This window comes from Echinops telfairi, unplaced genomic scaffold, assembly GCF_000313985.2.
Source record: "Echinops telfairi isolate 266 unplaced genomic scaffold, ASM31398v2 ScPeMD7_1;HRSCAF=3_0, whole genome shotgun sequence".
NCBI lineage: Eukaryota > Metazoa > Chordata > Mammalia > Afrosoricida > Tenrecidae > Echinops > Echinops telfairi.
The window spans coordinates 59,637,450-59,648,474 of record NW_022103896.1 but is presented as its reverse complement, the minus strand read 5'-3'; the positions used below and the strand labels follow the sequence as shown (position 1 = coordinate 59,648,474).

General features: G+C 45.1%; 1 pseudogene; it reads left to right on the top strand.

The window, feature by feature from the left end:
* Window positions 1–1,618: 1,618 nt before the first annotated feature.
* Window positions 1,619–1,716, top strand: LOC115868756 (annotated as a pseudogene).
* The last annotated feature ends 9,309 nt before the right edge of the window (window positions 1,717–11,025 follow it).

The following is an 11,025-nucleotide window of genomic DNA, read 5'->3' as shown; positions in this document are numbered from 1 at the left end:
TTCTATCTTGTAAGACTGGCTAGACCAGAGGAGGTACACTGGTACAGATAGGAACTGAAAATACAGGGAATCCAGGATGGATGAGCCCTATAGGACCAGTGGTGTGAGTGGCAAAACAGGGAGGGTAAAGGGAGAATGGGTAGGAAAGAGGGAACCGATTACATGGAACTGTGTGTGATCTCCTCCCTGGGGGACAGACAACCGAAAAGTGGATGAAGGGAGACGTTGGACAGGGCAAGATATGACAAAATACCAATTTATAAACTATCAAGGGCTCATGTGGGAGGGGGGAGCGGGGAGGGAGGGGAAAAATGAGGACCTAATGTCGGGGGTTTAAATGGAGAGAAAATGTTTTGAGAAATGATGTACAAATACGCTTTACACAATTGATGTGTGTATGGATTGGGATAACAGTTGTATGAGCCCCTAATAAAATGTTTAAAAACAACAACAACAACAACAACAACAAAAATAGAATGACTCACCAACAATAACATTTCCTGGGGGAAGACGGCATGTGGGGGGTCAGCCTCTAAGCTGAGAAATGCCTTGGGCTGCAGAAGCTGCTTGAGACAGCGAAGGGTCTCACCCTAGAGCACAGCTCAGCCCAGTGGCATCAACAGGGTTGGTGCTGGCCAGTGCAGTAACGCATGGCCTCAAACCCCCTTGCCCTTGCCCCTCCTCCCATACAGAATCCTTAGTAATGTTTATCATTAATGTGATGATGCAGCACAATGTTAAGTACCATTGCAAATTGCTCAGATGTATTGCCTTAGATTACAGGACTGCTAAGAACAACATTGTTTTGTAAAATCTTTCCAAAGTGAAACATAACAGCATTCCAAAAGCAACAACTTAAGTTCACCAAGTTGATTCTCACTCACCATGACCTTACAGGACAGAGTAGAGGCCCCCTGCGGGTTTCCAAGGCTGTAGATCTCTACAGGAACAGACTACGTCGGCTTCCGCTGTCGGCTGGGTTCAAACTGCAGCCCAACCTGAAACCCAGCTCCAACCCAGTTACAATCACTGAGGTGTTCTTAAAATTTAGAGATCATTTTAAACCTTATCCTTCTTTCCACTTAATTACTACCTCATTCTAAAAAAATAATACTGATATAGGTTCACAAATACTATGTACCGCAATACTGTAGCTGAAACATCAGAAGATGTAACAAAATCGGTGGCTGTAAAACCACCAGAAGCAATAAAAACAATAGAGTGCGGCTGAAATCACACGATTAGAGCATCATTGCCTGGGGGTAATAATGATGGCTTGGGCAGGAGCACATTAGAAGATTCAAAAAGTAATTTAGTGTCGTTTCAGCCATGCAGGTATTTTGGAGATGATCCCTTTACTTGATGCATTTTTACCAGTTCCCACCCTCACTCCCATCTGTGGGTACTTTCTTAACTCTTTTGATGAAGTCTTTTGATACGCATATAATATTTTTAGAAGGTCCCAATCCTTCACTTTGTCTTCTATAGGGTGGCTATTTTTCAATTATTTTGATACATATAAGCTAGGTTTACAAAAAAAAATCTTTGTTATTGTAACAGGATCCTTTTGTAAAAAAAATACATTTCTGTTAAAACACTGCACAGTGGCAGCACATAGACTAAAATTGGGATGATACTAAAATTGGGATAAAATTGAGATTAGCATGGCTCCTGCGCAAGGATGACACGCAAATTCATTAAGTGTTCCATATTTTTGGCACTGTTTCTTTAAGCAACAACAACAACACTGCACAGGAGGTCATTGTCATTGTAGTGTCACTCCTTCTGACAGTGTCCCTCAGTGCGAGCCCCTGCTGGTAACACTGTCCCAGCCACTGTTCTGGTGTACATTTCTAACAACCAAAATCATCTGAAACAAGAAATTCCTATTCTTGAAAGGTACCCATGTCTGCATAAGCAAATGTGGCAAAGAAAGCTGATGGTGCCTGGCTATCAAAAGATATAGCATCTGGGGTCTTAAAGGCTTGAAGGTAAACAAGTGGCCATCTCGCTCAGAAGCAACAAAGCTCACAAGGAAGAAGCACACCAGCCTGTGCGATCACAAGGTGTCGAAGGGATCAGGTATCAGGCATAATCGGAACAAAAAAATCTTATCATAGTGAATGAGGCGGGGGAGTGCGGGGTGGAGACCCAAAGCTCATTTGTAGGACACTGGACATCCCCTTACAGTAGGGTATGGGGAGGAGACGAACCAGTCAGGGTGTGATGTAGCAACGATGAAAAATACAACTTTTCTCTAGTTCCTAAATGCTTCCTCCCTCCTCCCCCCCTCCCCCACTATCATGATCCCAATTCTACCTTATAAATCTGGCTAGACCAGAGGATGTACACTGGTACAGATAGGTACAGGAAACACAGGGAATCCAGGGCGGATGATCCCTTCAGGACCAGTGGTGCGAGTGGTGATACTGGGAGGGTACAGGGAGAGTGGATTGGAAAGGGGGAATCGATTACAAGGATCTACATGTGACCTCCTCCCTGGGGGAATGCACAACAGAAAAGTGGGTGAAGGGAGACGTCGGACAAGGCAAGATATGACAAAATAATAACTTATAAATTATCAAGGGTTCATGAGGGAGGAGAGTGGGGAGGGAGGGGAAAACTGAGGAGCTGATGTCAGGGGCTTAAGTGGAGAGCAAATGTTTTGAAAATGATGAGGGCAATGAATGAACAAATGGGCTTTATACAATTGATGTATGTATGGATTGTGATAAGAGTTGTATGAGCCCTAATAAAATGATTAGAAAAAAGAAAGGTACCCACGTCATGGTATTTTGATATGGCAGCTGAAGAAACGGAGACACATCTTTAACAAAATCACCATGGTGGGGGGGTTGATCGTTCATCTTTTAAATCTCACCAAGTTCCAAGACATGGGTTTAAAGTTGTCAAGGATATAACATTGCTGGTGTTCTTTTAAAACATAAAATATTCTCCTCATGGTAATCTCCACACTTGTGCAGAATGTTTCTCCAGTTCTTTCATCTGGTCAAACACCCACACACCTTTGGGCTTTCACGGGTGGCAGTCCCGGTACTGAGAGGCCCCCAAGCTTCTCCCTGGTCCATCCTGGTCAAGTTTACTGACATTTCCTTCAGTGGCCTTCCTTGTCTCCTCCCATCTACATTAGCTCACTGAGTTATATTCCCATTTAAATGTCACCTTTTCTTCTTGGAATTTACCAAAGTCCTATCTCTTCTATTCATTTTTGGAATTATGTGCATAATTTGTTTTCCCCACTAAAATATAAACCCCCCCTGGCCAGGGACCATATTGATGACATGCATTCCTAAATTCCTGGTCCTAGCAGGAGTACAGGTGGGATGTGCCAGTGCCCACTCATTGGAAAGGAGGGCATTTTAGTCGACCAGGAAAGGCCTGCTGACCTATCCTGAGAATCGCCATTGAAAACCCGTGGAAACCTAAGGAACTGTACTCTGACACACATTGAGTCATCCTGAGTTGGAAGTGACTGGTCTAGTGTGGTTTGATCAGGCGCCCTGGTGGAATAGTAGTTACACTTTGGGTTGCTACCTGGAAGGCCAGCAGGGCCAAATGGCCAGCAGCTCTCTCTCCTACTGCCATAAAGAGATACTATCTTGGAGTTGCCCGTGCAGCAGTTCTACCCCGTCCCAGAAGATCAAGGAGTCAGAATGGACTCCATCGCCGTGAGCTCGCAGGGGAGGTGGGGGTTGCTGTTAGAGTTTGATTTAAGTCGTGCTGGGGGTGATGCTATGTCCCCGTCACTGCCATTCAAGGGACCCTGGAAGTCCATAAAGAGCTCTTGTTGTGAGGATTTGTGGAACTTAGGAACTATCAGAGGCTTCCCAGACTGGACCGGGCCAATCGAATGATGAAGTGATTTGAACGACGTATTTCTCATTTTTTGTTCTTTCTGGTCGCAAGTCCCCAGATAGCAGAAGTGGGTCCAGGGATGGTACCTCCCCAAAGTAGTTTGGGCAAAACTCTCAAACTGTCAAGTCAATTGACAGTTTCCAAGAAGGACAGGTTCTAATTCCTTAGCTGCCCAAAAAAGGGGTAGGGGGCAGGTGGAGGGGAGCACGACGGATTGCATTTTCATAGATTCAAGAATTTCTGAAGGCTCTCACGGGTTTTTGAGGCCAGCATTTTGTAGAGGTAAATACAGACTGCGGAATCTCTGTTTACCCTCTGGTGGCGAAGCAGGCATCTGGAGAGAATTTCACTGTGGTGATACTTTGCTCTTGAGTAAGGGTCTGTTTGTTACACTGCAGCACACAGCTATCTGGCTTTTCAGAGAGGCGCCATTCTCTTTCTGGGTTCTATACCAAACTGAAGGCAAGCATTCAAGATAGGCTATTTTGAGAATGTTAAAACACGGCCAAACCAAACTCAAAAGACCGGAGAGACTAGGAAGAGGAAAAACACAAACAAAACCCAACAAGTCATAAGAAGAGTTGACAAATTGAATGCCTGCTTGAAAACAATATATTATTGTGTCGCTTATTCTACTTTCTAAGTACCTACTATAGTTACAATAAAGTAGGATGCAAATGGTTTAGTGCTTGGTAACTAAGGTTGGCGGTTTGCGTCCATCCATAGGTGCCTCCGAAGAGAAGACCGGATCTTCTGCTTCTAAAATACTGCAGCCTTGAAAATACTAGCCTGATCCCAGAATCGTCGCTGTGAGTCAGAAATGACCCGACAACAATGGGTTTGTTTGTTTGTTGTTTTGACAATGGAAAATGCCCACAATTGAACTCCTGCCTGTACAACTGCTTGCTAATCGGACTGTCTGGGTACAAGGGCCAGAGGCGGGTGTGGGACAGCAGACATTGACTTCATTTCCATGTATCTCTTGACTCTGTTGTACAGTGTCGAATTTTAGGATTCTCGAGTTGGCTAGAGACAAGGGTCCTGGGATACTTGGATATTTCTGTATTCAGATTTGCTCTGGCCTAAAAGGAGTCATGTGGAATTGTTTCTTTTGAATAAATAAATATCTGGCAGCAATGATTTTGTTGAAGGTGGCCATTTATAAATTTCTTCATTTTCTATTGAAATTAGGATATAAACCCTCGGTACATCGGTATTTAAAATTACTAAATAAAAACGAATTGGAGATTAGGCTATCAGAGAGATATACAAATGAGCTCACTCAGGGTATAGTCACCGTTGAATATTGTCTGTTTTAAGGGGAGGGAAAAATGGATTTATCTACATATCTTTCTATCTATCTGTAAGGGTAAGTAAAAAATGCATTGCTTAAAAAAAAAGCTTAGAAGCCTTTATTAAACAAAAGTACCAAAGTGTGAAGCAGTTGTTTCTTGACATATCTTTCATCTAGGTCTATACACTCCCAAAGGTAGTGTGGTTCCTGTCTCTAACCCTTTCTAATTCCCAGCTCTGTGATTTACACCATTTCAAAACAAGAGTGTTAGCATCTTCAAGGGACTCAAATTGTGTTACTTTGAAATGTTCTTTGAGTCTGAGGAACCAAAACATGTCTCAAGGAGTAAGATCCGGATGTAGGGTGAATGGGGTATGGTTTCCAGTGAGTCTTCAGCCTTGGTACCTTCGAGGCAGGGCCAGGTGCACTTATCACGATGGGGAAAAAGAATTCCTCAGTGCAAAGTCCCTGGCCTTTTCCTTGCCAAGGCGGTTTTCGACTTTCTGAAAACGTCTACATATTAAGATCCCATGATCATTCTGTGTGTGGAGAAACCTGTCCAGACCACCCCTCTGGAATAGAAACAAACACAGCAGCCATAACCCGAGTGCATCGTTGCACCTTCAGTTGGCGGAGCAGATCCCCCATGGCCGCTGTTTGGCTTGGCGTTTGTGTCTACTTTAGTGAGACACAGCCACGGGTACCGTTCAGTGGATCACTGAGAGACCGTGTCCCCAAGAGCAGAGCCTGTCCCTGCAGCCGTCCCTGAGGGCAGAGTCAGGGTTCTGTGCGGGGTGAGCACAACTCTCGTATTTATCCTGTGTCTATCTATTCTCCCTTCTGATCTTTAGTGTACCCTTCGCGTACTATAAGTACCAAGAGAAAATAAGATTTTAGGCATTGGCAATTCTTTCCATGCCTTTTAAACACTAAATATCAAAATATTCCTGATAGATTAGTTATCCACCAGAGAGTACCCATCATAATTGACTAAAAAATATGAGACCATAGAATTCATGCCCCTAAGGAGGAGATTTACACAGCTCTGCATTTCTACTCCCGTACAGAGTACGCCCCAGGGCAGGTCCATGCTGTCCTATGGGGCTTGGGCCCTGTGGCAGTGAGGTTCGTTGGTTGGTGTGGTTGATTTGGGTACGTGCTGAATCACTACAAGGATCACGTAGTTCAATCCAGAAAAGAGATGCTGCCTTTGCAAAGACAGAGATATTACCTTTGTATTCTATTCATTCAACTAGAAAACATTAAAAAAAAAACACAAACAAAAACCCAATGGGCTGGGATAGTCATAGCACGTTTTGACCTTATAGTTAAAGTCACTTTCAAGGCCACCAAAGCAAGGGGCTCCTCAGTTATCCACTCTCTGGAGAATCAATCTAAGCTGGAGGGCAGGAAAAAGGGCGTAGCTGCCAGTGTACAACTTACATGAAATCCGACCCAAAGCCCACTGCCGTCGAGTCGATGCTGACTCATGGTGACAGGACAGAGTAGAACTGCCCCTGTGGCTTCTTCAGTTCTCATCTTTCTCCCGTGTCGTAGCTGCTGGGTCCAAAGCATCAATCTGTTGGTTATCAGGGACCGCTTCGCCACTGGGCACCACGGCTCCTACCGGCTCCATTCCAGGTGCCAATGAAGGGAGCAGGGTTTGTTCTAAAATGCATTTTGTTTTGCCTCTCGGCCTTTTGGCTAAGATCAAGTGTGTTTTGTGGCTGTTGCATTTCAGTGGAAACTTGGGAGGGCCTCAGCAGGGCGCCTTTCTGCTGATTGCTTCTGAAGTCCTAATGAGTCAGGGAAAGACGAAATCTCCGGAGAGCTTGTGTCAGAAGCCTGCCAATGTCCGACGCCGGCCTCCAACAGGGCCCCTTGAGGAGCTTGCACCGTGGGGTTCCCTCTTTGGGTGGCTGGCAGAAACCTTTCACCTCTTCCCTCACCGTGCGAGCTGTGGAGCTTGGGGTGAAAGAAACAGAGATGGAATTGGGGCTGTTTTGCCATGTGGACGGGTTGGATTAGTCACTCCGATGGAGGGGCCTGGCTTTGTGTCTCTACACCAAGGACCGGTAAAGGAGCCACGGTTCACTACGACAACGAGGGCTCTGAGCGGAGATGATGTCTTTGTGAGGACAAGTTTGATTAAGAGGCCTCTCCCACCCAACTTCTGGGGTGTGAAACAGAAAACCAGAGGCTTAGCTTCGATGTAACCATCTTTCCAGCAGCCCTACGGGAATTGCCGCTTGCCAACGCTCGGTCAAACACTATCGGTGAGTGCTGGAGGCAGAAAGCAATGGGCATTGAGCGTCTCTGAGACCTGTGTGCGATTTCATGAAAGAGCCAGATCGCAAAAGGAGAATGGAATTCTCTTCAGTAACCTCAGACTTCCCCCAAGCGTTACACTCAAGGACTTGGTGCCTGCTTCCCATGACTCCAGTGAACACTCGAATGTTTGTGCCAACAGAGAGGTCAAAGAAGACAGTGCATGTAAAGTAAGGAGACATCCTTTGAAGTCACACACATAGCCACCTCTTCGTTACTGCCTTCAAGGCCAGGAAAATGTTCAACATGGGCACATGGGGCCAAGCCCAGCATGGCATTAAAAACCAAAAAGTACCAGAGGCTATGAACCACGCTCCGATGGACCCTTGAAATCTGTTCACGTAGTACGCTCTTTAATTTCTGTTCAACGTCTCTACAACGAAGTGCAGTGAACTCTGTATTCAGAGAGCGTGGGGAGCAGCGGCAGGGAGGCGATAGCAGTTGATGGGAACAAAGAGGAGGAACAAAAGGGAGGTAATCCAGAAGATTTTCTGTTCCTGGCAGGCATCTCACCTTTCCCAGTTGATGAGAATCTTGTAGAGAGGTGGCCACTGGAGCTAGTGAATTACATCCAATGACTATACTGAGGAATAATTGGCATGGGTAGGACAGAAAAACACAAACGGAACTGAGGAAAAGCTTCCTCTCTGGGCAATGACTCTTCACTCTGTGCGATGTTGATTTGGGTACACACATACACTAAGCAAAGTTTAAGGAGACACTGTTTCCTGTGACAATGAGGGTGTAGAAGAAGGCACTAACCTCTACCAGGCAGAAGGTATACTAACTCCTCAAGAGTTGAATCTACAAAGTAAGTACAAAGAGGCTTCAAAGCAGGAGTAATTTACCAACCATCCACCTGGTCGTTGATTTACTTATTCATTTAAATACTTAAGACGTAAGCAACTGTTGTTGTTAGGTGGTGTCAAGCCAGTTTTGACTCAAAGGGACCCTATCCGAACCTCCGAGTGAAACTGCCCAGCCTCGTGCTATTCTCACAGGTCTGAGCCCAGGATGGCAGCGGCCGTATCAAACCATCTCATAGGGGGGTTTACCTTTTACCACTGATTCTATTAGGTAGGGATGCTATTCAAGCTGATTTTTAAAAGAGTACATCCATCTCCGTGTTCATACAGCAGTATTCACAACAGCATCATTCCAAAGGTAGAGATAACCGCGTGCCCCTCACCAGATGAAAGGCTAAATGGAATGAGGTATCATCACACAATGAAATACCATTCAACCCTGAGGGTGAGTGAAGTTCTGATACCAGCTAGGACATGAGCGAGCCAGGGAGATGTGAGTCAAGCAGACAGACACCCAAGGATGAAGAGAGCCTGACCCGAGTCCAGTGATCCAGCCAGAATGGGCAAAGGCAAAGAAACCAGGTTTATTCGTCATCATCAGAAGCCAGGGAGAGAAGGGGTGGGAGAGTAATTATTGCTTACAGGTCTGATTCTCTGGTTGGGGTGATGAAGCACTTTTGGAAATAGATAGTGGTGATAGCTGCATAGCACACTGAATGTAATTAATATCACTGATTGTGCACACAAATATGATTAAATGGCAATAACATTTTAAGTCATTCTTTTCATAGTCTTCTTTTAATATAAAAATACCATTAATCTCAGTGATAGATGGAGAATAGTTCTTAATATCTGAAATATGACAGTGGTGCTTGAAACAACGGACAAAGACCTTGAAAGAGAAATAGCAAATAGACATTACAAACCTCACACACATTTCTACAATTCTATGAATTTCCTTTGCACGCTTTCCCAGACTACTGTAAAGCCAAGGCTGGAAGTTAGAAGCTGAGAGCCACACTGATGCCAATAAAAGTGACAACTGACAGCAGAGAAGGGATGGAAAATTCTCAAAGCAACAGCAGCATGGGGAAAGGCTAGCTTTTGAGCATCAGTGAGTCACTTTGTATTGAGGGAAAAGCTCTTGAAATCCGATTGAGAGCAGCCAGCTAGAAAAGAGCGGAGAATGCTGCAGCGGCAGCATATTGACGTAAGTGAAAAGTATCCATGGATAGGGCAGAAGGGTATAGGCTCCACTCACACTCTCTGCCACCAAGTCCATTCTGACCCTACAGTGACTCTATAGGACAGTGGTTCTCAAACTTCCTAATGCTGCGACTCCCTAAGACAGTTCATGTTGTGATGACCCCCCAAACCATAAAATTATTTTTGTTGCTACTTCATAACTATAATTTTGCTACTGCTATGAATCTGGCGACCCCCAAAGGGGTCGCGACCCCCAGGTTGAGAACCGCTGCTTTAGGACAAGGCAGAATGGCCCATGTGGATTTCTGGGACTGTAACTGGAGGTGGAAGTAGATGGCCTCATCTTTCTCCCAGGGAGCGACTGGTGTTTTTGAACTACTGACCTTTCGGGTAGCAGCCCAAATCCAAAGGGTGCAGTGATCTGAGGTCATTTAGTAATTATAAACAGGATTACTAGCCAAATGATGGGTGGTTTGGATTCCCCCAAAGGCCTTAGAAAACAGGCTTGAAGATCTGTTCCCAACAGGCCACCACCTAGAAAGCCCTGATGGAGGAGTTCCGCTCTGCACACATTGGGTTGCCAGGAGATGGACCTGACCTGGAAGCAGCTAGCAGCACAGACAGCTAGCTCCATGTGACCACTGTCTATTAGTTCATCATACTGTCCTGATCTGCAGGCTGCTATGATGCTAGAAAGGGCCTTGGTGGTGCTGTGGGTTAGGTTCTGGGTTGCTAACCACAAGGTTGGCAGTTCAAGCCCACCAGTGGCTCCATGGGAGAAAGACGAAGCTCTCTGCTCCCGTGAAAAGTGACCATCTCAGGAACCCAATATAGTGTCCTTATGAGTTGGAATTGACTCAGTGCCAAGGGGCAACTATTGTATTGTTATGATACGGGGGCCATGCCTCTGGCATTTTAAATAAAAGCAGGGTCCCCATGGTGGCCAAGTGTCAGGGAAGCTTCTATAGACAGAGTAGGAAAAGGAGACTGTTCATACTTCTGAAAATTAGTGAGTGAAAATCCTAACATAACAGAATACTGCTGGATATACTGCTGGAAGATCAGCCTCCTAGATAGCATTCAAAATGTACAATGACCACAACACCATGCCCCCAGCTGCCAACCACTGTAAGGATTCTAAGAAGCAGACGGTGCTTCATTCTGCTGCATGTGGGATTACCATGAGTTGGACAGCAAACAGCAGTCGCAGCAGGAAATATTCTAGGGACAGGAGACTGTGTGATGTATTTTGGAGTCTTATAAGTCAAGATTTGGCTAGATAATTTATGTATCTCCTGGTGGCTGAAATAATTCTATAGCCAAGTTATATCCTTAGTTGGGTTCTGATTCATTAAGGGTTCACAATCTGTTCTTTGTCATTAAAACACTCATAAATTTTCCTCCCATAACACATCATTGACCATGCTGACATGTCATTAGAAATGGACAGGCAGAGGAATAGATTAGACTTTGCATAAAGCCCCACAGTTACTTTAAAATACTAAAAGCCGGGTC